The following is a 27597-nucleotide window of genomic DNA, read 5'->3' as shown; positions in this document are numbered from 1 at the left end:
TTAACTTCACAACTTCTTTTTCTATAATGGATGGATGGCTAAAGGCAGAAGTATTACATAGATATCAGTTTTCAAAAATTTGCGTGTTTCAGAATTTCTTATGCAGTTTTCCTTGTTGTATTGCACTGCTTATAAAGTATATACAGTATAATTACAGTGTCCAGTGGTCCAAAGCAGGTAGACAGACATGTCCTAAACAAAATACCATTAATTATTATTTTATTTAAACTACCATACTACTACATTACTGAAGATATTACTTTATATTTTGATCAAAGGAAAACACATTACAATTAAATCATTAAATTTTAATATTTAAAATGTAACAAAGTCACAACCTGCACATGTTCTAAACCCACCTACTCAATTATGGTGTTAGAAAAATATTACAAGTTTGGGCAGATGAGAGGAGGCCTTTGTGAAAACAAGGGGGCACAAGTGAGCCCCAAACCCAAGACACAGAAATATGCCGCATGTCATTAAGTATTTTTCACAAGGCACTTCTTTTCTCCAGTAATCAGCCACAATAACAAGTACACAATCACAATAATAAACAGTTCTTTTTACTTCCGTCCACTGTTGAGTGTTGCCCACTGCCTCCCAACTCTGACTCACATGAAGTGAGGCGGCAGACTCAATTTAAGTCAGACCTGGCAATACTTCCGGTGCTATGCTGTATCTTTGAGGAAGTTGGGCCCAGTCTGACGTCCAGAGTCCTTGGGAGCAGGTTTTTATATCTCTGTACTTTATCCTGTTCAGCTTTCCCTCAATCTTGACAAATTTCTTTGTCCCTGCCACTGGAAAACAACCCCACATATAGTTATAAGACATATGTCAGAATACCAGTATAAAAGAGAAAGCAGATGCAAACATAAATTAAAATTTAGCAAAAACAGAACAAATAAATAAGTAAACAAACAGTACATATTAATCACATCCAATATTCACAAAAAAATATCAATAAATATAAAACAACAAATGGCATTAGGCATTAAACATGATGCTGGGATTGTTATGTAAAGATCATGTTGAAAATGAAAACATTCTAATTTGAAAAGGAAATAAAGTGAGCAAACAAATGGATGTAAGTGGTAAAAGTTCTAGTGCATCCCAAGGAAGAAAAATGTTAAAGAACCGTCTATTTTTTTTTTTCTTTCATTAAAAAAATTTATAGACGCAGAGCACACTATGTCTGAAGCCTCACATTGCACCTGATGATTTTTCAGTCCTTAGGTTAACAAATCATGACTGATTTTGACATTCCACACTAACAGTTACACCCTTCTTGGAAATGATCCTTGAAAATATTCCAAGTCACTTTAAAGTACAGTTGATGCTTCTCTACCGCAGCACAACATTAATTAAAATACTGTCTTTATTCATTCCACCAAATAAATGTGTAAAAATTCAAATAATATGTTGATTAAAACATAATAAAAAAGGCAGATAACACTTAAATTGTTTTGTTACAAATAAACATGGTGTGAACACCTATTAGGAGAAGAGGCAAAGAAACACTTATCAGGGGATGCTGTATTTGGAGATATCTCAAAGTAAATGTAAAATATTAAATAATTTCACCTTTTCTGCGGTGGGCTGGCGCCCTGCCCGGGGTTTGTTCCTGCCTTGTGCCCTGTGTTGGCTGGGATTGGCTCCAGCAGACCCCCATGACCCTGTAGTTAGGATATAGAAGGTTGGATAATGGATGGATGGATGAAATTCACCTTTTAAGAGATCACTAAATTATTAGTTAATTTTATTTCTTTATATTTTAAAATATTTGCAATGCTTTTAAAGATATCTGAAATTATTTCAAGGTATCTCAGAATTGCTTCCTGTAAAATTTCCAGTGGTTTCAATGAGACTACCTGTCTATTAAAGATATCTTGATATAACATGATATAACATGAAATGTGAAGGAAGCTATTCAGAGATATAATGAAATGCATTTCAGATATCTTTGAGTATTCTTCAGTTGCAAATGATATTCAGATATCTTGAAAGACCTATAAAAAGAGATGGAAGTGACCTAAAAAGTATCTGAGATACCTTAAAGTAAAATCTGAGATATCTTGCAATACATTTTAGATATCTAAAATGTCAAAATAAAAATCAAGATGTCTAAAGTACATTTGGAGAAAAATTATATTTCCATGTATCTGAAAATAATATTCAGACGGTTTCAAGATAGCTGAAATATTTTTTAGATATCTTAAAATAGCATCCTGTCCTTTTTCAGATATCTACTGAATGCATTTCAAGATCCTGCCCATTTAAAGACACCACAAATTAATTTCAGGATATGTTAAAATAGACAGGAAGTTCCATTGAAAACAGACAATTTTACAGGAAATCATTTTGTTGTATCTTGAATTGCATTACAAATATCTCAGAATGCCTAAGGACATATTTTAGGGTACAGTATCTTGAATTACATTTGAGATATCCTGAAATACATTTGGGATATCTCAAAATGAAGTGTACAATTTCAAGATATTTTGAAATCTATTTGGGGTAGCTTAAATGCATTTTGTGATATCTCTGAATGTTAATTATGCTTGCCATATAGTGCTACAGAGAGAAAGAAAATGAATTAGTTAAACATTACATGTATTAATTAATAACAGACATATTTTGTAGAAAAATGCTTAAGCATCATCTACATTATAATGTACCACAAATCATGCATGTGAATCATGGGTCTTGTTTTACACAAATTGATAAATAAATACACAATATTACTTTCCACCATAGGGTTAAGATTTTATCTTCAAAAGTAGACTACCAACACATGTGGTACCTGTCATTATTATAGACAACAATTTTTCATGACACCAAAAAATTAACACAAAAATAACATTCTTGAAAACCCTATGTGAGTCTAGTATTTTTTATATTTGGGACAAATGTGCTGGTAGACTGATGTAACATTCTGACTTACAATATATGATGAGCTAGTGCTCAGTCTGTTGCTGCTTTCTACAAAGGTGGTAAAATGATTTTGATCACTGGTGAGTTTTTTGTATTAATCTTTGTATTTTTTTATTTTATTGAATTTATTAAAATCAGATAACATTCCATACAAGCAAGTCAAGTTTTGCAAAAGTAAGTTAGAAACAAATCAATCCCCACCCATGAGAAAGAGAGCTAGGCCAACAGAGTACAACTTTAATAGTAGGAAAAATAAATAAATAAAAAATAAAAATAGAATTAAAAAAGGGAAGAGAATCCGCTTCCTCAATATAAATGCTTATTTTAAAATGTGATTGAGTAGATCCTGCCAGGTTTGAAAAAGTGTTATACAGATCCTCTAAGTGAGAATTAGATTTTTTACAATTTCAGATAATATATAACATCAGTTACCCAATGAGGATTTTTCCAATTGAGCAAGATAAGTCTACCTACCAATAATGAGTTAAAGGCAATTACAGTTTGTCTTTCTCCATTTTAGCCCGTCTGGAAGTACACCAAACACAGCTGTTAGTGGATTAGGAGGAATTGTGACTCCAAGGCTGTCTGAAAGGCATTTAAAGATTTTGGTCCTAAATTATGTTAATTTGGTGCACGTCCAAAACATATGGCCCAATGAGGCTGGGACTTGATTGCAACAATCACAGGTTGGATTTTGCCCTGGAAACATTTTAGACAATTTTAAACAAGACAGATGCACTTGATCTATGATTTTAAGTTGATTAAAAGTATTCTTTGTGCATATGGAGTTAGAGTGAATTCAGTGCATAGCTGCTTTCCACTCCTTTTCTGAAATGTTGAGTAAGAGATCATTTTCCCACTGTACTCTGGGATCGGTGAAAGGGAGGGACTTCAAGAAGGTTTTATATATTATAGAAATGCTGTCTGAGTCCTCAAGACTGATGAATATTTTTTACAGAATAGAGGTGGGTGGGAGGTGAGGAAAATTGGGGCAGGTTTTGTTTAACAAAGTTTCTGATTTGGAGGTAGTGAAAGAAATAGATAGATAGATAGATAGATAGATAGATAGATAGATAGATAGATAGATAGATAGATAGATAGATAGATAGATAGATAGATAGATAGATAGATAGATAGATAGATAGATAGATAGATAGATAGATAGATAGATAGATAGATACTTTATTAATCCCAAGGGGAAATTCACATACTCCAGCAGCAGCATACTGATAAAGAACAATATTAAATTAAAGAGATGTGTTGCTGGAAAGTTACATTTGGAGTGTAATACCCCCCCGGGTGGAATTGAAGAGTCGCATAGTTTGGGGAAGGAACGATCTCCTCAGTCTGTCAGTGGAGCAGGACAGTGACAGCAGTATGTCACTGAAGCTGCTCCTCTGTCTGGAGATGACACTGTTTAGTGGATGCAGTGGATTCTCCATAATTGATAGGAACCTGCTGAGCGCCCGCCGCTCTGCCACAGATGTCAAACTGTCCAGCTCCATGCCTACAACAGAGCCTGCTTTCCTCACCAGTTTGTCCAGGCGTGAGGCGTCCTTCTTCTTAATGCTGCCTTCCTAGCACACCACTGCGTATAAGAGGGCGCTTGCCACAACCGTCTGATAGAACATCTGCAGCATCTTATTGCAGATGTTGAAGGACTCCAGCCTTCTAAGGAAGTATAGCCGGCTCTGTCCTCTCTTGCACAGAGAATCAGTATTGGCAGTCCAGTCCAATTTATTATCCAGCTGCACTCCCAGGTATTTATAGGTCTGCACCCTCTGCACACAGTCACCTCTGATGATCACGTGGTCCATGAGGGGCCTGGGCCTCCTAAAATCCACCACCAGCTCCTTGGTTTTGCTGGTGTTCAGGTGTACGTGGTTTGAGTTGCACCATTTAACAAAGTCCTTGATGAGGTTCCTATACTCCTCCTCCTGCCCACTCCTGATGCAGTCCACGATAGCAGTGTCATCAGCGAACTTTTGCACGTGGCAGTACTCCGAGTTGGATTGGAAGTCCGATGTATATAGGCTGAACAGGACCGGAGAAAGTACAGTCCCCTGCGGCGCTCCTGTGTTGCTGACCACAATGTCAGACATGCAGTTCCCGAGACGCACATACTGAGGTCTGTTTGTAAGATAGTCCACGATCCATGCCACTAGGTATGAATCTACTCCCATCTCTGTCAGCTTGTCCCTAAGGAGCAGAGGTTGGATGTTGTTGAAGGCACTAGAGAAGTCTAGAAACATAATTCTTACAGCACCACTGCCTCTGTCCAAGTGGGAGAGTGATCGGTGTAGCATATAGATGATGGCATCCTCCGCTCCCACCTTCTCCTGGTATGCGAACTGCAGAGGGTCGAGGGCGTGTTGGACCTGTGGCCTCAGGTGGTGAAGCAGCAGCCTCTCCATGGTCTTCATCACATGTGACGTCAGAACGACAGGCCGGAAGTCGTTCAGCTCACTAGGACATGATACCTTTAGGACTGGAGTGATGCAAGATGTTTTCTGAAGCCTCGGGACTCTCCCCTGTTCCAGGCTCAGGTTGAAGATGTGCTGTAGAGGACTCCCAGCTCTGACGCACAGACCTCGTGGTGATACTCCATCTGGACCCACTGCTTTGCTGGCACGAAGTCTCCTCAGCTCTCTGCTCACCTGCGCTGCTGTACTTGTGGGTAGGGGATGTCTCTCCTATGCTGGTATCAGCAGAAGGATGGGTGGAGGGTGCAGTACTTCGAGGTGAGAGTGGGTTAGGGTGGTCAAACCTGTAAAAAGAAGTTGTTCATTTGGCTTGCGCTCTCCACGTCTCTCTCGATGGTGGCATCCTGCTTCGAGCTGCAGCCAGTGATGATCTTCATCCCATCTCACACTTCCTTTATGTTGTTAATCTGCAACTTCTGCTCCTGCTTTCTCCTGTACTGCTCCTTCACCGCCCTGAGCTGGACTCTGAGTTCCTTCTGCACGCGCTTCAGCACATGCTGATCACCGCCTTTAAAAGCCCTTTTCTTCTGGTTCAAAAGGCCCTTGATGTCACTTGTAATCCATGGCTTGTTGTTAGCATAGCAGCGTACTGTTCTTACTGGAACTACAATGTCCATACAGAAGTTGATGTAGTCAGTAGTGCAGTCAACAACCTCCTCAATGTTCTCACTATGTGATCCCTGCAGGATATCCCAGTCCGTAGTTCCAAAGCAGTCTCTCAGAGCCTGCTCTGCCTCAGGGGACCACTTCCTGAATGAGCGTGTGGTTGTAGGTAGCTCCCTCACTCTTGGTTTGTAGTGAGGCTGAAGCAGAACCAGGTTATGATCTGCTTTCCCAAGCGCAGGCAGCGGGGTGGCGTTGTATGCGTCTTTAACGTTTGCATATAGTAAGTCAATAGTCTTATTTCCCTGGGTGTTACAGTCCACATACTGGGAGAAGGCAGGTAATGTTTTGACAGCGTCACATGGTTAAAATCTCCAGTGATTAGCACAAGCGCCTCAGGGCGCTGCGTTTGTAACTTAGCAACAACAGAATGGATGATGTCACTCACTATCTCCACGTCCGCCCGAGGAGGGATGTAAACAATAACAACAATGACATGTCCAAACTCTCTGGGCAAGTAATAGGGACGCAAACTTACGGCCAACAGTTCGATGTCCTGCAGCAAGTGGAGATTTTGATGTTTACATGTTGTGGGGAACAGCCCGGACACAGACACAGACAGGTAGACAAGATGGTTTCACCACACACACGTTTATTATACATTATTTATAGTAGGTCAAGTGCACAAACCCAGTGCCGCAGCACCAATCACCCCTTAAGTCCTTGGCCACACAACATAATGCCTTCAGTCTCTGGTCCGCCTCCACTCCTCTCCTCTGAGCTCCGTCCTACTTCCACCCGACTCTTGCCAATGACTGGAGGGAGGCGGCCCCTTTTATACTTACCGGATGGACTCCAGGTGCTTCCCGAGGAGCCTCCGTTGACACATCCCTGTGTGGCGGAAGCTCTGGTTGTGTACCCGGAAGTCCTCCGGGTGTCCCCAATCCTCTTCCCCCCAGCACTTCCGGGTGTGGTGGAAGTTCTGAGGTCCAGGGCTCCCAAGGCATCGGGGCATCCCCTGGCGGTGGCCATGGGCCCCTACAGGGTAGAGCTTCCATGCTCTGTACCCGTGGCCCCCAAAGTAACCAGGGCGGTCACCCCCTCGTGTTCTGGAGGAGGCACAAGCCCTCCTCCGGTCCTCCTGGGCATCCCGGCCGGGTATGAACCCCAGCCGGGTGCCACAATGTCCAGAGTTACACCACCTTATATTGTCATAGAGAGCTAGTCCTCCTCCTTTGTGCTTCCTGCAGGTACTTGCGTCTCTGTCCGCTCTAACTGTGCTAAACCCGGGTAGCTCCACATTAGCATCTGGGATGGTGGTAGTTAGCCATGTTAGCACAACAAACTGCATTCTCTGTAGGTTCTGATATTTTTCACCAGCACAGCCAGTTCGTCGATCTTATTTGATATTGAGTTCACATTTCCCAGGATCACAGAAGGCACCGAAGGCTTAAAACGCCACTTTCTCGCAAGCCGCTTCTTTTTTAGCTTAGTGCTGGCTCTGCTGCCACAATACCGCCTTCTTCCCTCGTTGGGTAAATAGGGAACCACACCGACACTGGCATTTGTTCTCAGCGCTTGAAGTTGACTACTTGAATAGACGAGTCTCGGCATGTAAAAATCCATGTGCACGTTGTAAAAGTAAGAGTGTCCAGGGAACAAATCCACATAAAAGAAAGTGATAGGAGTGATCAATAAACAAATAATAAAAAAAGAGAAAAATAAAAGGTAGAAAAATAAAGTCGTACACGGAGCTGCTGAAAAGGCTGCCACTCTCGGCACTGAATAGACACATGACACTGAATAGGCTAAAAAGTCCATACTCAATGAGGAAGTATAAATTTAGAGAACAGAAATGGGATTCCATATGCACCTCTTAATGGCAAAGGCCTTTCTCTCAAAATAAATTATGAACTATTGCCCTGTTCAGAATCATAGCACACCTTAGTATCGGTGATGACAAAGCAAATCCAACCAAGAGGGTGTTTTTTTGTATTCCTATCCAATGGTATTGATAATGTCTAATGTAGTTACAAATGTTTCAGACTTGTCATTACACATGTGGACTGTGCAGCCATAAGCAGCATTACCATATACAAGTTTTGTGCCCTCCAATGTGTAACTAATCTAGCCACAATAACTTATTATTTTGTATTTTGTTTTAACAACACTTGAAGATTTGTATGCCTTCATGTATAAAATCATTACGTACAACAGCTTGGCCTATACAGTACATATACTGTTCATTCACACATACATATAGTCAGCACCACCATCAGATTTGTAAGCCTGCCACCTTGTCAAGGTAGACTTTTCAGCAGGACCCTTACTAATCTAAAGTAATCAAATCTATCTTAAACTAACCTAACTAAATGAAATACCAATTTAGCTACAAACTCCACAACTTGTTTACTAAAGAGAAATATGATACAGCAACATCTACAGCATAACAAGAATGCACATGTAAAACTGTAAATAGCTGTTATTTAGTTTTGTATGTCTATTACTTAAGATTTATGTTGACTCTTGTGGACCTGTAAGCCTGTATTCTCACTACATTGACCTTAGATGCTATGCTCCAAGCTCATATACATAGATCCATCCATCCATTATCCAACCCGCTATATCCTAACATAGGGTCACGGGGGTCTGCTGGAGCCAATCCCAGCCAACACAGGGCGCAAGGCAGAAACAAATCCCGGGCAGGGCGCCAGCCCACCACAGATATACATAGATAAACTTCATAATTTTGATAATTGTACTAATTTAAACAAGTGTAATCATACTTTCCTCTTAAACATTCTAGATAAAAAAACATAATAAAAAGAGCATCACATACAGTACTCAACTTTTCCTTTGTTGAGAAAAAAATTCATAAAAATATAGATTCATTATTACAGTTAGGTCCATAAATATTTGGACAGAGACAACTTTTTTCTAATTTTGGTTCTGTACATTACCACAATGAATTTTAAATGAAACAATTCAGGAAACACTATATAAGTCTCCAAAGGAATTGAGTGTTATAGTTGTGAAATTCAGATGACCTGGTTACATCACTTTCACTAATATAATTCCACATAGGCATCCAAAGGTGGAAATGTTCAGCATTATTTGCAGTCATTTATTGACCCTGCAGTTCCTCATGGCCTGAAACCAGCCAGAGATTGGGGTGAAGGAAAAGAGCCATTTCACTGTGCTGTCCAGTAGTAGCTAATTATGTATCTGCAGAGGAGGAGTTGGTACCCATATGAAAGAAATCTGCTCATCAGTACCTTGCTGGGTGCTTTTTGGTTTAATGTACTTCAAGATGCTTTCTTTTCTTTTTTAGACTTTCCTCCTCTTGTTCTTGCTCTTTTCTTTCCTTATATTTTCGAAAAACAGACTTATGAGGATACAGTACTGTTCATATGGCAACAGTAAAAAATAAATATACAAGTTGTTTTTCCTCTGAAATTATGACCACAGTAATCTATGTGACTGATAGATTACTAAATTGCTTTAACAGTGAAATGTAGAATGAAAACCGTATAGGAAAGCAAAAGTAGAAAAAAAGTGCAAATGTAAAAATGAACAGCAATCAATAAGGTTGTGAACCTAAATTGAAATGGTACACTAATGTACAAATAAAATTCAGAGCCAAACCCGTATTGGAACGCAAAAGCAGAAAAACAGAGTAAAAATGTAAAACTAAACTGCAAACAACAGAGCTGAGAACCTAGAAGTGTAATCAAAAAGTATAATGCAAATCTTACATTATCACTGAAATACAATAATCAGCGCAAAATCAATATTCAGTAACCAGTAAGATTTTGAAATCAGTTTATCCAAAATAAAATATGCACAGTGAACTGCTGGCTGCCTGTCTGCAAGGGACATTTCTCCTCTCCTCTGTGATCACCCTGACTAAGGAAGGGAGAAGCTGAGGAGAATACATAGGGAGGCTGCAGCCAATTAGGAAGTAGCAGTGGTTCAGCTCCCCATTAGCTCACTAGGAAGAGAGGTGGGGCAAGGCAGGAACAAGGCTGTTCACACAATCTACAAGCAGCAATCATCTGCCTGGTGCACATCTACTGCCTCCTTGGGATGCAAGGCAGTAAACAGAACCTATAGGGAGGAAGAAAGGAGGAATAGCTGCAAGGAGAGTGAGGACACAACATATAACCAGCTGAGGCAGCTGTAAATGTCCTGGCTGCCAGGGCGGCACTCCACCACTCCAACATAATATAACAGCAATGGATGTCCAGGCACCAGACAACTGTTATTTTTATCAGTCCCGGTACAGGAGTACCTCCTGTCTCTATATGTGTGCCTGTGTGTATTGATAATGATCAGAAAGCTAAAATAAAGTTTGTAGGTTTCATCAATAGCTGAATCTCACATGGCAAAGTATAATTTCCTTTCTAAGCTAACACCTGGAAATTGTGGGTTTGGGAAAAATTTTACAACTTAATAAATTTCATCAGTTTACATGCTGTCAAAAAAAAACCCCACAAGGTCAGTCTATTATATTTTTATGTTCAACTAGCTGGCATCATTATATTTTACCCAGTCTGTACTCAACAGAGCTGGTTTTAATGAATTGCTGGCTTGAAAGCAATTGAACTTTCATTAGTATTATTTTTTGTTTTGTTTTGTTGTTTTTTTTTCATAAAATAAGGCCATGTGTTTCTTCAACATACTTTTATGAAAGTAGAAATTTGAAAACAGAAAAGAAATTTGAAATGACAGAAACTCTAAATATTACAAATAAAAATAATTCAAAAGAATCATATGACCTTCCAAGTTTGGTTAAACTAGCATCAGCACTGTCAAAATGCTAAAGAAATAACATCTTAACTGTGCTTTAAAATCAAGCAAATTTACATACTCTAACTGCATCTTTCTTTTTTATTTCTTTATATGCTCCTCTGTAACAATGGAAATAATCTTCAGGTAAGTGTCTATTGACATGTTTTCTGTTATATACTAAATAGCAAGAATAACAATATTGTTAAATATCTAGGATGTCATAGCCATTTCCTTTTACTTGAGGAACATGCTATTTCAGAGTGTTTCAGTCTGTGTAGGCGTTCCATCAAAATGTCTTAATTATTAAATGTTTGTCATTATAAGTTGTTGGCTAGCTCTGAAATGATTTAATTACACTGAATAAAAGCAAAGTCTCTTCTAATCAGACATTCTTTGCTGTTCATATTTTCCTTTGAAAATTCACATTTGAATCACAAAGGGTTTATAAATCCTACAGGATGCAGTTACTTTAGCACCAAGTACAGAATGGTGACAAAATTATTCATCTATCTTTTAGCATAAATGCTAGTTATTTTTAATTTTTAACAATCAATAATTCATTTTCTGTTGGCCAATGAATTATTTTTGCAAGTAGTTCATTTTATTGATAATTGATAATAATTAACAATATTTGTTGGTATTTATAAACAATACTGTGTTGTTGTATTTGAGTATTTGAGGATGGAAAAGAGCACAAACAGCTTAAAAGCTTAATTTAAATGTCATGTTAAAAGGGGAGAAATATACAGCGTATCATATTTATCATACTGTGAAGATATGCCTGTAAATTATATACTGCTTGGGAAGGCTCTAGAACACAACATAATCTTAATCCAAGAGAAGGTTGCAGGTGGTCAAAGCCTATCCTGGGAGCAAATACCACATGATAGAAACATCCCTGGACAAAGTTGTCCATATGGAATAAGCAAAAAAGTGGATGAATCTTCTAATTGTAATGGTGTTAGATTTAAGGCAATTTAACATTTTTTATTTCATGGAATTGCTTGATGAGGTGAATATATCATTACGTTTGCAGTATATAGTACATTGTCACATTTGTGAATATAAGACTCTTGATGTTTTGCATATTTTGTACTTGTAAAACACATGAGGTATCATCACTTCTGTTTTAATTACTATCTGTGACAGGATTCAGAATGGATATAGTGGGTGGTAATATCCAGGTACTGTATACTTTTATAAATTGAACAACAAAGGAGACATACAACTAGAGAAAACAAAGGTGTCATCAGCAGCAGGCAGGGGTATGTCTGTGAAGTAAACTGGAACTAGCAAATAATGAAGGATGAGTGAGAATGTCAGGAATCTAAGAACTTTTCAGAAAAGGAGCATTAGTGAAAAACATGCCTGGCTTTTCATAAAAATCTAAAAAAAAAAAGTATCACAGAAAGCTGTCCATCGTGAATATCTGTGGCTAGTTACCTGGATTGAGGAAAGCTTATTTTGTTGGTTCTCTCTTTCTGTGATGCAGTCTTCCTGTGTTATATATTAATTTGAATGGGTCTACAATAAAATTTTAGATCTGTAAAAACTGTCATGATCCTGTGCCATTTTGTACATTGCTTTGTCTTTTTAATTGATTGAAATCAGTTTTTTTTTTGTTTGTTTGTTTTTGTTGCTTTTTGCTTGGTGTTTTAGTTTTGATTGCAGGTACTGCTATTTTGTATTTCAGATTGTAGGTGCAGCTATGTTTTTTCTTATTAACAGTGCCAGTTTCTGGTCATATGGTGGATGTCGGCACTTGACAATGTCATCAACTGGGGATTATTAAAGAAGGCTCGAAACATGTGCAGTGCCCTACTTTTGACTTATTAATGTAAAAACAAATTCAATTAAAAAAACATTGAATGTCTTTGAGATCCATTAAAAGTAAGAAAGGCATTAATAAGAAAAAGCAAATGTCACCATGAAAATAGCTAAATTACATTCTGAGATCATTTTCATTAAATTATAAGGCAATTATGTTTGCTGTTACTCATGTTTATCAAGGGCAGGGCAGAAAAACTCTTTTCCCTATCATTGTTTAGCAGTATTTGTATTATGTGTTTATTATCATGTTATTACCTTCAAAGTACCCAACTTTGTTACTGGATTGGTATATTCTTGCACCTTAAGAGTAACACACAGATACATAGTGTAAGAACGACAAGAAACAAAGAAAAAGATTTGGGGATCCACCCCATACACTAGATACAAAGAAAACCTCGCGTTGCCACAGAGTAGTCTTTTAAGATTTGAATCTAACAAGCATTGACTCACAATATGGCGGCTTTATAGTGGTTCAGGAGGAAGAGGCGTGTCTCTGAGAGAGGCTTGGGAGTGGACAGGAGTTCTCTGGAGGTGGGACAGGAAGTGCACTCTGTAAAGAGACCAAAAGTGTTGTTCAGTGGGGTTTGCTTCTGGGGATCTGTAGAGGAAGGAAGAGAGGCATTAGTACACCTTGTCAATCCTTGGTCAGGCATTACCTCACACTTAGTTGAGCCCATCGACTGCTTCCCAAGTGCATGTGTGTGACAATAGGTATATGTATACACACAGACCGTAAGCACATAAGTGCTGTATGAACAACGCAATGCACAGCCCATCACTTTAAGAGACTTACTTATCCTTGTCGCAAACAATGAAAATGTCTTAGATACATCTCAGAACTAAATATTACTTTGGTCACCAAGAATATTTTTAAACATACAAAGGCTCAACATCCTAGGCTATAGACCTTTTATCAACCACTGATGCCTTACTTTACATACTGTTCAATTGATCAGATGGAGCTCTTGTCCTCAGCATGATAAACCCTGCAGTAGGGAGCACATGGCAACTCCCAAACAAGGTTATTATAGTTTTGCCTTTTTAAATTAATTTTAATTTCTATATTTTTTCTGACTTTACTTGGAAATTCAGTTTAGTTTTAGTTCAGTGTGTATTTTTAGTTTTAATTTAGTTTTTATTTCACAAAAAAATTCTATTTTATTTTTATATCTATTAGTTTCAGTTTCAGTTTTAGTAATTATGGCATGGAACTCCTACTGAGTTTAGTTTTGTGTCACAATCAGACAGAACTGTACACTTAACAGATTTGGATATGAGTTTAATGTTAGTGGAGTCTTATTACATTACATGGTTTACTATCCAGTTTTGTTTTTGTCTGATAAAAACAAGCATAATTAAAACCAGATACTGAATATGAACAATTTTACAAAATTTTATAATTTTTAAAATATTTTCTGTGTCATTTGTGCTGAACAAATCTGCACTGGCTGTTGGCAGTTTTTATCTTTTCCTTTTATTGCCCAGAATGGGCCGATTTGAAATTAAATTTAGGTGAATTTTAAGGTTTGAGGGTTTTTTTTTACTCTAAATGTCTACAGCACACAACATATCCTGCTCCAAGATAATGTGCTTATAATGAATGCCTTCAATATTGCATTCAAAAATCTCCCATACTGGGCTTTGTTATTTTCTACCATCCATATTGATCTCTGATTCCATCTCAGGCATATACAATGTATAGACAGAATATTGCCACCTGCAGGCCTGAAAAGATATAAAAAATCAGAAAACAGATTCTACTGTGTGATGTGATCATGAAAGTCATGAGGGCTTAGGAAGAACAAGACTCTTAGACTTGAATCAGTGTGCTGACCCAACCTAGCTGTATTTAGGAAAACAGAAAAACAAGCAAGCAGTGTAAAGGTTAGGGGTAGTGAGACTTGAATAGTCCATGCATAAGAACAGTAAACCCTTAATGAGCAGACTAAGAGCAGGTAATCGGTGTATGGACAGTCACAAAACAACAGAGACAGCATCTAAAATTAAGAACAATATATACATTATCTAAATCTGTTTATCCAGAGTTAGGTTCAACGGAAACCTGTAGCCTACCCCAGCAGGTTTGGATGCAAGGCAGGAAAAATCCCTGGTATGCAATATGTATGATATGGCTGATATTAAGAACATAAAGAGTGATATTTCAACTATCTATTTTGAGAAAGAGAGAAACATTGAAAAAAAGGGGGACACATCTCTCTGTTATATAAAAAAGACTTGGGACAAGATGTTTTTCCTGCGATGTGACATGATCTTTTGAAGAGAGATCTTTTGAAGAGAGACAGAGAGACACTTTCACGTCCTGCGAGACAGGCAAGTCATATCATACTTACAACCTTTGGAAACAAGTCCCGTGATACACATGCAGAGCAAGTTAAAGATAATGGAAGTAGGAAAATTCGAAAGTCTCAAAAAATAAGAGTAAAGATCCCATTAGCGCAAACAAACAGAAAATATTACTTGGTGAAGTAACGGAACAGCGAAAACAGATCGAATACTGTTTGAGGATGTCTCAGGGAGAAGAGAGACAAGGCAGTGACTTTAAAATGCATGAAGCGCCACACAAAATTCAGTTCACACGGCACTGGAAGAAGCAGCAAGCCAGCAGCTGATCAAGCAAAGAGGAGGTAAAAAACAACTGTTATTTGATTCCCATTGCATCACCATTACAGAGGGGTTTTGGAGGAGTTACTGTGTCTCCTTGGAGTGTGTTCATCCCCCCTCTTCACAATGGTGGCAAACGCTGGCGTGTTGGGGATAAGTGAGCAAAGTGCAGATCACGCGGCACAGCAGCAGCAAACCAGCAGCTGATCACGATTTAAGAGGGGTTTTGGAGGAGCAGCCGTATCTCCTTGTGGTGCATTCAGCCCCCTCTTCACAATGGCTCATAGTGCTTGGCGGGTGGTGGAGGTGGGGGAAGGGGTTGGCGAGCAAGGTGCAAAGCCCCCTAGTTTTTTTAAATATAATTCTGCTACTGGATTATATTCACAATATCGGGTATTTTCAGCTGTAAATATGAACTAAAAAAGATAAATTAATAAATATAGAATAAATACAAACACACATTAGTATGTTTAGTTTTCATCACTTGGCAGACTCTATTTGCCTGACTACCTGTAGTTCAGTAGAGACATTGCCAACTCAGGAGTTTTACAAAGTTTATATCGCTTTGTTGTTAAACAATGCTTTTAAAGCAAAAGTAATTGGTCATTAACAATATGCTGATCTTGTATGATCACCTAGTCAGTCTCTCGATCAGTGTTGTTTTATTTTCAAAAATCGGGAGTGGTCTCCCATAGACTTTCTCGTATACTCAGATATGGGGATGGATATTTTTTTTTTTGTTTGTTTTTTTTGTTCTTTATTTCGCCTTATACAATTTCTTGTACAGTGGAACCTCTAGATACGAGTTTAATTCGTTCCAGCACGGAGCTTGTATAGCGAATTTCTCGTATCTAGAACAAACTTCCCCATTGAAAATAATGGAAATCCAGTTAATCCGTTCCGCACCCCAAATATATTAACATAAAAATCAATTTTCCTAACAAATAACACTGATAAATTATATATACTGTAGTCTACCTTTAATAAATAACACTGGTAAATAATATAACTGATTATTAAAAGAATCAAAACCGGTGTCCAAAGTGCAGTAGAGCATTCAATAAATCTTTAAATAAATAATCCTTAAAACAGTTGTGAAGTGGAGGTTTAAAATACACAAGAATAACAATCCTTTAACACGAGGTTAAAACGTCAAAAGGAAGCAGTCTTTAAAAAACAGATGACAATCCCCAGTGCTTCTTCTCTGTTAGCGTCTCACCTGCGGGCTCTGCAACAGGCGAGACACTCTTAATGCAGCTGACCTTCTCTACACCGTCCTGCTTCAGCTGTTTGGCTCGCCTGTTCAGCTCACTGTTCAGCTACACGCGAGCCTGCACTCGCTCGCTCTTCCGCACCGACTTCCTGCTGCTGGCTGGCTGGCTGGCTGCCTGCCTGCCTGCCTGCCTGCATGCCTGCACCTCCGTTCTCTGTCATCTCTTTTCTTTTACTTCTTCTCCCCCTTAACCGGCTCGCGCTTCTCTATATATGCAGGGAGGACATGGCAGCTGCAGCCCATCAGCCACAGGAACAATCATGGATGTGGGCAGTTTCCCACCTGTGCACTTAAGTGAGAAATGCAAACACCGCAGATCGCGGCTCGCAACTGCTACCACGCCCCCTCGCTAAGCCGCGAGCTATACCCACAGCCTGGCTCGTGGCTCGTTACGCGAGCCAATGCTCGCATTTAGATCTGAATTTTTCGCTCATACTTTCCTCGTATTTTGAATTTCTCGTATACAGAGGTGATCGTATCTCGAGGTTCCACTGTATTAGGAATTTGTTAGTTTTCGCATACCCCATGGGGTCAGAGCGCAGGGTCAGCCATTGTACAGTGCCCCTGGAGCAATTGAAGGTTAAGAGCCTTGCTCAAGGGCCCAGCAGAGTAGGATTTCTTTTGGCAGTGACGGGGATCCGAACCGGCAACCTTCGGGATACCAGCGCATATCCTTAGCCTCAGAGCCACCACTCCGCCCCTTAAATTTGATATTTGAGGAGTAAACCACAAGACAATGATTATATTTTTATATTATATACATTAAAGGACCATTAACAACAAATAGAATCAAACTAATAACATATTGATCAATTTATTATAAAACTAGTCATTTAGCCCGTTACAATAACGGGCACTAGAACAGTAGTGCATAAACATTAGCAGGAACAGTCTATATTAAATGGCAAGGGACTTTGACCTCATTCTTTTTGTTGGTTGTATTTTTCTTTCTTTCAGCCTTTCTTTTGTTGATGTTTACTTGCTGAGCTGACCGTTCTTCGTGGGCTGCCGCCGTGTATTGTGTGTCTTTAATTTTCTGTGACAGTAATACTGTCTTATATGGCTCTATTCAATAAGGGTGCGCACAAAAAGGCGAGCTTCAAAAGGGCGACCTCAATTGAGCGCGGCGAATAAAGGCATTCATAGATAATTTAGTTCAAATGGCTCTGGAATATGTGAAGAGCAACAAAGGTGCAGATGTTTATTTACGCGCGCCTTTATTCGCTGCGCCCAATTGAGGTCGCCCTTTTGAGGCTCGCCTTCTTGTGCGCGCCCTTGTTGAAGGATGCCTGTGCGCGCCCTTATTGAAGGATACCGTCTTGTACGTCTGCTGGCTTGTACGTCCGTAATATACCTTTAATTTTCTCTGGCGGTAATACAGGCATGCACGTCGGTAATATGTCTTTAATCTCCTCTGACAGTAATACTGGCTTGTATGTGTCTGTAATATACGTCACTGTATTGTGTACCTTTAATTTCCTCTCGCAGTAATACTGGTTTGTATTTCCGTAAAACGCCTCTAACTTTCTCTGACAGTAATATCGCGCATCGCACTGTGCCCCGCGTATGCGCACTTCACCAGAAGACACCCACACACGGACACCTGGACGCACAGACGGATTTTATTATAGAGGATTAAAGTTGAATAAATTGGACTCTGCAGTTCCATGAATAAAATTAAAAAATTGTGTATGTGTTCAGGTAAAGTACCTGATGGATATGACCCAAAAGTTAATACAGAGCTACAATTTTGGTGTAACAACCACATGCTGAAACTCATCCATCTATCTTGTTGCATTTTTGAGTTATCGTGTTTACACACACACATAGTTCCAAAAAATGGTATTTTCAGACTCAGGGAGGTCTAAAACGTCAAGATTTATCAAAATCTCGAGGTTGAATTTTTTAATGATTACTATACTTTCTCTATACTTCATATATGAGAAAGTAAAAACGATTTCTGCTTGTGCAAAGTGGCAGGTGAATTACAGTCAACAAAAAGCAGTCACCTGACAAATAAATTGAAATGTTACTCACTCATTATTTTTCCTTCCATATGGTAAAGGTTTTGTTGTCCAGCACATTCCAATTTCAGGTGTTTGAATTACATCTTGATATACAACAAGCACAAAGAAAGGTGACACGTAAATCGCTTTCTGTTTCATATGCTATAAACACCTGTATTCAGCGTGTTCTGTCACCGCAAATGCTGTGTGAACACCCACCCTCTGTCACCAGCTGCCGTTCACTGGATGAATATAAGCGGCAGCTTGTGGTGGATGACTTTCTGTTTTAGAGTTAAAAATTACAAGGGTTAAAGACTAACAGCAAGAATATTCATTCAAAAATGAAAACTAAAAATAATTTTAGTAAATTATTATTTTATTTCAGTTAGTCCTTCCAGCTACTTTAATAGTTTTGTTTAATTTTAGTTTCTCATTTCGGTTTTGTTAATTATTTTATTTCAGTTTATGAAAATGTTTTTTTAATAATAGTTTCAGTTTTGATTTTAGTTGTTGTTAACTACAATAACCTTTCTCCCAACTGCTCTAGGTGCTCTCAATATTTACTTTATTAATTCAATCACTTTAAATATAAAGAAAAAGTATATAAATTTAAAAACAAGATGGTATTTATTAAAAGATAGATAGATAGATAGATAGATAGATAGATAGATAGATAGATAGATAGATAGATAGATAGATAGATAGATAGATAGATAGATAGATAGATAGATAGATAGATAGATCTTTATTGTCATTGTCACTTTTACAAAGGAACAACGGAATTGAAGGTGCAATCGACTCAGTGTGAGGAATAAGAGTTAAAAAGACAAAAAGACAAGAAGACAGAATATAATAACAAACCGAATAGTAATAAATATACAAATTGCACTTGTTGACTTACGGTCTATATTGCACATTGGAAGAATAATATGGAGCAGTTTTATTCTGAGTTCAGGGCCATGATTGCTTTCGGATAAAAGCTGTTTTTAAGGCGGTTTGTCCTAGTTTTCATAGCTCTGTATCTCTTGCCCGATGGCAAAAGCTGGAAGAGGCAATGACCGGGATGTGATGAGTCCTGTGAAATGTCTATTGCTTTTTTTCGGCTTCGGGAGGTGTAGATTTGTTCCAGAGTGGGGAGGGTACAACCAATTGTTCTCTCCGCTATCCTGACGACCCTGTGGAGCGCTTTCTTTTCTGAAAGACCACACACACAGTCCGCACGTGAGCACACTCTCGATGGAACAATGATAAAAAGCAAGGAGCAATATTATTCATGAAATGCTTTTGCTGATGATCATATGAAACAGTTGTACATTCCAGTAAGAACAGTACGCTGCTATGCTAACAACAAGCCATGGATTACAAGTGATATCAAGGGCCTTTTGAACCAGAAGAAGCGTGTGTAGAAGGAACTCCGAGTCCAGCTCAGGGCGGCGAAGGAGCAGTACAGGAGAAAGCTGGAGCAGAAGTTGCAGAATAACAGCATGAAGGAAATGAGGGATGGGATGAAGATCAAGAGAAACATGGAGAGAGCAAACCAGATGAACAACTTCTTTAACAGGTTTGACAACCCTAACCCAATCTCACCTCAGAGTACTGCACCCTCCACCCATCCTTCTGCTGATACCAGCATTGGAGAGAGTTTCCTCCCATCCAAAATTACAGCAGCCCAGGTAAGCAGAGAGCTGAGGAGACTTCATGCCAGCAAAGCAGTGGGTCCAGATGGAGTATCACCACGACTTCTGAAGGCTTGTGCGTTGGACCTGGGGAGTCCTCTACAGCGCACCTTCAACCTGAGCCTGGAACAGGGGAGTCCTGAGGCTTTGGAAAACATCTTGTGTCACCCCAGTCCCAAAGGTATCACGTCCAGGTGAGCTGAATGACTTCCGGCCTGTCGCTCTGACATCACATGTGATGAAGAGCATGGAGCGGCTGCTGATTCACCACCTGAGGCCACAGGTCCGCCACACCCTCGACCTTCTGCAGTTTGCATACCAGGAGAAGGTGGGAGCAGAGGATGCCATCATCTATATGCTATACCGATCCCTCACACACTTGGACAGAGGCAGTGGTGCTGTAAGAATTATGTTTCTGGACTTCTCTAGCCTTCAACACCATCCATCCTCTGCTCCTTAGGGACAAGCTGACAGAGATGGGAGTAGATTCATACCTGGTGGCATGGATCGTGGACTATCTTACAGACAGACCTCAGTATGTGCGTCTCGGGAATTGCAGGTCTGACATTGTGGTCAGCAACAAAGGAGCGCTGCAGGGGACTGTACCTTCTCTGATCCTGTTCAGCCTATATACATCGGACTTCCAATACAACTCGGAGTCCTGCCATGTGCAAAAGGTCACTGACAACACTGCTATCGTGGGCTGCATCAGGAGTGGGCAGGAGGAGGAGTATAGGAACCTAATCAAGGACTTTGTTAAATGGTGCGACTCAAAGCACCTACAACTGAACACCAGAAAACCAAGGAGCTTGTGGTGGATTTTAGGAGGACCAGGCCCCTCATGGACCCTGTGATCATCAGAGGTGACTGTGTGCAGAAGGTGCAGACCTATAAATACCTGGGAGTGCAGCTGGATGATAAATTGGACTGGACTGCCAATACTGATGCTCTGTGCAAGAAAGGACAGAGCCGACTATACTTCCTTAGAAGGCTGGCGTCTTTCAACATCTGCAATAAGATGCTGCAGATGTTCTATCAGACGGTTGTGGCAAGCGCCCTCTTCTATGCGGTGGTGTGCTGGGGAGGCAGCATAAAGAAGAGGGACGCCTCACGCCTGGACAAACTGGTGAGGAAAGCAGGCTCTGTTGTAGTCACGGAGCTGGACAGTCTGACATCCATGGCAGAGCGTCGGGCGCTGAGCAGGCTCCTGTCAATCATGGAGAATCCACTGCATCCACTGAACAGTATCATCTCCAGACAGAGGAGCAGCTTCAGCGACAGACTGCTGTCACTGTCCTGCTCCACTGACAGACTGAGGAGATTGTTCCCCCCCACACTATGTGACTCTTCAATTCCCACTTTGGTAAACGTTAACATTATACAAAGTTATTATCTGTTATACCTGCATTTTTATCACTCATTAATTTAATATTGTTTTTTAGCAATATGCTGCTGCTGGAGTATGTGAATTTCCCCTTGGGATTAATAAAGTATCTATCTATCTATCTATCTATCTATCTATCTATCTATCTATCTATCTATCTATCTATCTATCTATCTATCTATCTATCTATCTATCTATCTATCTATCTATCTATCTATCTATCTATCTATCTATCTATCTATCTATCTATCTATCTAGGTCTCTTTTTCTGACGTTGCCTTTGCCCTTTTCTGATATCCTTTTTGTTTTTGCTGTTTCTTCTTCTTCTGTTTGGTCCCTCAGACAAGCCATATTTATTTAAAAATTCCATGTGGGCTTCAGAACATGTGATATTATGCACATTTGATTGGCTGGCTATCCATATGATAGATGTACCTCCGAACTGCTTCCTCTCCCAAGCTGTAAACTAATTTTATAATTTTTAGTTTAGTTATATTTGTAAATGTACCAGTTATGCTAAATACTGTATATGGCAGTTAGGCTGTGATTTTTGTCTGGAGCAAGCTGTTGCTATAGTTTTTTTTTCTTGGATTCTTAGGGTCTTGTAATTTTAATAAAGTCCTTAATTCTCAAATTACTGTATGCATTTATCGTCCTTCTTTGGTAGGATAAGTGCTAGGGCTTATTAGAGATTACAAAAAGCATTGTTTGGGAATTTCTATTTCAGTTATGAAATATCAAATTAACTATGGTTTAGGGTTATAACTTACTTTTCTTATTTTTTACATTTTATTGAAATCCCAGGCCTGCTGAGATTTGTTGTACAATATGTAGTTTCTCTTTTTCTCATTCACTTAAAGGAGCAACACATTCCCAATACTCTAATCTAGAGATTTTATTCTGCACCTTGCAATTACATTAGAGAGAGTATTGGCTACCTATCAGTCCTTCTTGAACATGTCCTTGAATGAGAAGACTGGTCTCAGATTACTGAGCTAGTGCCTATGTGCTAGTACTTGTCAGCTTAGAGACCTTGTAAAAGGACTATAACCTGAAAACCTGGAAGCTAAAAATATTAATCCTACATGGAGCTACATGGTTCAAGACCATTTGAGCACCCACCTCTTTTTACTAAACCCCTACTGGAAATAAACATTGCAATGGTAAAAAAAATTACTTCAATCTAAAACCAAAAACACCAAAAAGTAAAAAAGATGGAACAATACTAATGAAAATAGTGACCAAAAAGTTTCATTACAGATAGAAAAAATATTTAGCAAAAAGGGTAAAAAACAATGATTCTTCCAAAATATTTATGAAGAGACAATGGTCTGGCGATCTCCTTTTACAGTTTCCCCAAAATTACCACTAAGAACACATGGGCATGTCAATGTGACATGGTGTTCAGTTACCTGGAAAAATAGGAGATCAGCAGCAAAGAAAGCAAAAGAAAAAATGATAAAAAGCTTACCAAGAAGTGCAAAAAAAAAAAGAAAAGTAAAAAGTCACATGGCTCAATGGTGCAATAATCTGATATTGGTCAGCATTCTCTGATTTCATGTACCCTTTGAAGAGAGGATCTACCAAGTAGTGTCTTGTAGAAGAATTATACATTATTTTATTTGTCATGTAACATTTTGGCATTACTCTGCATCCCTGCCTTATTCTTCACAGGCTTGAAATGAAGGCCTCTGTGTAATAAAGGAAGAAATTAACCTTTGGCAACTTTCAGGAAAAAAAAACTAAAATATATTCACTTACATTTAGCAATGTTTCCATTAGTGGGAATATGCTTAAATCAATATAATCTTGTGCCATTTAAATACTTTAAAACAAACTAATAATATGTCTAATTTAGCTTCTAAATGCAATTAAAAATCATTACACCAACATATGCTTTGGAAACAACATCATGTTTAGTGAAGGCTTAGCAGTATTATATACTGTACATATTGTGAAGAAAAGAACACAAGAGAACACTTACTGTATAAAGGTTTGGGACTCTGTCCTGTATACTGTCGGTTGGTCTGAAGTAATCTTTGAGCACTGATACCTAGTTGATATCGTACATAACCAACTTGCATGAGACAATGAGTAGATGTTACAGGGGCGCGTTTATGGAGGAAAACAAAAAATTACATGAATAATGAAGGTGATGTTGAGGATGGAAGTGAGATCATCAGGAGTGGACTGGAAGTGAGGTCAGGGATGGGAGTCGGATATTCGGAACTCGGAATAGGAGTGCTGTGTGAGCAGATTCGTGTAGGAGTTCTCTGAGGTATTTTGTTTGTTCTTCGGTTTTCCTGATAAACAAGAGAGAGAGGTGTTAGTACTCAGTGTCAAATCCCTCTGTTTTGTTTTTCCGTGCTGCATCAGTCCAGCTGGCTGCTCCCTGTTCTCACGTACATGACATGACCCCCACCTTAGCCCAAAACGAGAGGTTAAAAACATAAGAGAGTGCATCGGCATTAGCTTGGAGAGAGCCACAGCAATGAACAACATTGAATCTGTAAGGCTGCAAGTCTAAAAACCATCTGGTGATTCGACTCCTTATGAATGGCCATCCACTGTAAAGCAGCATGGTCTGTAATCAGAGTAAATTCCCGGCACAGCAGATAATACCGTAGTTGGGTCACTGCCTATTTAATCGCCAAGGCCTCTCATTCTACTGCCACATACCTGATCTGCTGGTCCAGCAGTGTCTGGCTCAGGTACATCATGGGGTGTTTGACACCGTTGATGCTTTGGCTCAACACGGTGCCAAGACCTGTGTCCGAAGCATCGGTCTAGAAGATAAAAGGGCAAGAAAAGTCAGGAGTTCTTAACACGGGTGTCAAAGTAAGGGCCTTTTTGAAGTCACAAAATGCAAGTTTCATTTTATTGTCCCATCCACGTTAAAAGGGGCCCTTTTCTTTGTAAGATCGCTCAAGAGCACAGCTTTCTCTGAGAAGCGAGGTACAAACTGGCGGTAATAACTTACTAAACCCAGAAAAGCCTGAAGTTGCCATTTGGTTATCGGACGGGGCCAGTTAATATGGCATCTACTTTAGAACACTGTGGCTTAACGATTCCCCTGCCCACTAGGTAGCCTAAATATTTGGCTTCAGTCAGTCCAAAGAAACAGTCCAAGAAGAGTTTGCTAGAGTCAGTAGAACCATATACTGTAGACCTGCAGTACATGTTCATCCCATGTGCCTGAATAGATAATAATAATAATAATAATAATAATAATAATAATATATTTGAATTAAATAGCGCCTTTCCGATGCTCAACGTCATCAAAGTAGGTGGCACAATATGGACTGTGGGGTTTTAACACTCTGTCCACCAGACGTTGGAACGTTGCTGGTGACCGGTGAGATCCAAATAGGAGTACCTTGTATTGCAATGACCACTAAGAGTTCTAAATGCCATCTTTTCTTATTCAGCACTATGTTAAGGGAATTTGCCAGTAGCCCTTCATCATGTCAAGATGAGTCAAATATTCTGCATTTCCCAGCCTCTCGAGGAGTTTATCTACCCTGGGCATGGGGTATGCATTGAACTTGGAGATCTGATTGAGGCACCGAAAGTCATTACCGAACCTCCAGGTCCCATCTGGTTTGGGGATGAGGACAATGGGACTGGACCAAGGTCTATGGTTCTATTCCATTATGTCTAGGTCCAGCATCTTCCTGATCTCCAATTCTGCTTCTGCACGTTTTGCCTCCGGGAGGCGTTCCCTGATGATTACCCCAAGTCAGTCATGATGTCATGCTCAATCAGGGCAGTCCTACCAGGTATCTCGTTGACCACTTCCGGTACAGTCAGGATGGCTGCTTCCAGCTCCCACTTTTGTTGACTGGACAAGAGAGGAATCCAGTTCCCTGTCCTTCCACAGCTTTAACAGGTTGACATGATATATCCGCACACTTGGACGACGATTCAGCTGTTTAAACAAATAGTTGACAAGTCCCTTTCTCTCCTTGATCTCATAGGGGCCGTGACAATGGGCCAACAATTTGGAATGGGAAATGAGCATGGGGCATAGGGAGGAATTCGCTTAGTGTACTATTCTTATTGTAATTCCACGACTGTGCTGTTTGAGCCTTAACCATGTGTTCTTTTAATGTGGGTCGAATTCTTTGAAATCTATCCCGTAACTGCATACTATATTTAAGAATGTTGGTAGAGGGAAGTACCTCTCCTTCCCAGCCTTATATTAATATATCCAAAATACCTCAAGGTTGTCGTCCGTAAAGTAACTCAAAAGGGGAAATCCTCGTAGAGGCTTGTGGCACCTCCCAGTATAGAAAAAGTACGAGGGGGAGTAACTGATCCCAGTTTCTCCCATCCTCTGCGACTACCTTATGGAGCATCTGTTTTAGCATCTGATTGAACCTTTCCACCAATCCATCAGTTTGCAGGTGGTAGACAGACATTTTAAGATGCTTAATACGGAGTAACTTGGCAACCTCCATGAACGTGTCTGATGTAAAAGGAGTTCCTTGGGCCATGATGACTTCTTTTGGGATTCTCACTCTTGCAAAAAGGGCTACCAGTTCCAGTGCAATATTTTTTGAAATAGCCAAACTCAAGGGGACAGATTCTGGGAATCGAGTGTCATAATTAGTCAGTCAGTCATTTTCCAACCCGCTATATCCTAACACAGGGTCATGAGGGTCTGCTGGAGCCAATCCCAGGCAACACAGGGTGCAAGGCAGGAACAAATCCCAGGCAGGGTGCCAGCCCACCACAGGACACACAAACACACACACACCCACACACCAAGCACACACTAGGGACTCCAAAAATCTTCTTTCTCACCCATTTCACACCCAACTTGTGGTGCATATGCACTAACAACATTCATCATTATACTTCCAATTTCCAGCTTCATAATCATTACTCTGCCTGACACTCTTTTCACCTCCAAAACACTCTTGACATACTATTCCTTCAGAATAACTCCTACCCCATTTCTCCTCCCATCCACACCATGATAGAACAATTTGAATCCACCTCCAATCCACCTGGCCTTACTCCCCTCCCATTTAGTCTTTTGCACGCACAATATATCAACCTTCCTTCTCTCCATCATATCTGCTAACTCTCTTCCCTTACCAGTCATACTGCCAACATTCAAAGTTCCTACCCTCAGTTCCACTCTCTTTACTTTCCTCCTCTCCTCCTGCCTCCGGACACGTCTCTCCCCTCTTCTTCTCCTTCTTCTTATTCTTCGGCCAACAGTAGCCCAATTTCCACCAGCACCCTGTTGGCTAACAGTACTGGTGGCAGTCGTTGTTAACCCGGGGCTCGACCAATCCGGTATGGAAATTAGTATTGTTGTCCACATATTGATTTCGCAAAATTTTATAGCAGATGCCCTTCCTGACGTAACCCTCCCCATTTATCCAGGCTTGCTATTTTTTTATACATAACATGTTGAATTAGCATCAAAAGGAAACTGAAAGACTGGTTAATGGCTAATATCACATGATTGTCTCAAGAGTTTGTACAAGAAGGGCATTTTCATGAATTAGAGTGTGTTTATGCACAGATTCTTTTTATTGTTATACAAAATAATATTTTTGTGACACCATTATGACACCATGTTGAAGCTGTTGTTTCTCTTGGATGCCACCTGTGGCCATGTTGTTGATAATTACAACACTTGTTGCTAGTCACATATTTTTCGGACATCATAACACATGTTTTCATCATAGTTTGGGATTTTTTAAAAAAACCCAGCAATTTCTTTTGAAAAATGTTTATTTATTTACATATGGTTTTATTTAGACCATGTCTCTGTTCAATCACTTTAAGTTATTTAATCTCTTACCTTTAAAGTCTCTGCTTTCTGGCAATTACATGCCTCTTAATAAACTATTACAGGCATTACCAAAGTAGAGCACACATGGACATAGATAGACATATAGCATGACATATTGTGGAGAGCACTTTGAGTAGTGAGAAAATGTAAAGAATTATTATTATTATTATTATTATATGTTGTATG

Source organism: Erpetoichthys calabaricus, chromosome 6, assembly GCF_900747795.2.
Source record: "Erpetoichthys calabaricus chromosome 6, fErpCal1.3, whole genome shotgun sequence".
Lineage (NCBI taxonomy): Eukaryota > Metazoa > Chordata > Cladistia > Polypteriformes > Polypteridae > Erpetoichthys > Erpetoichthys calabaricus.
This window is presented reverse-complemented; position numbering follows the sequence as displayed.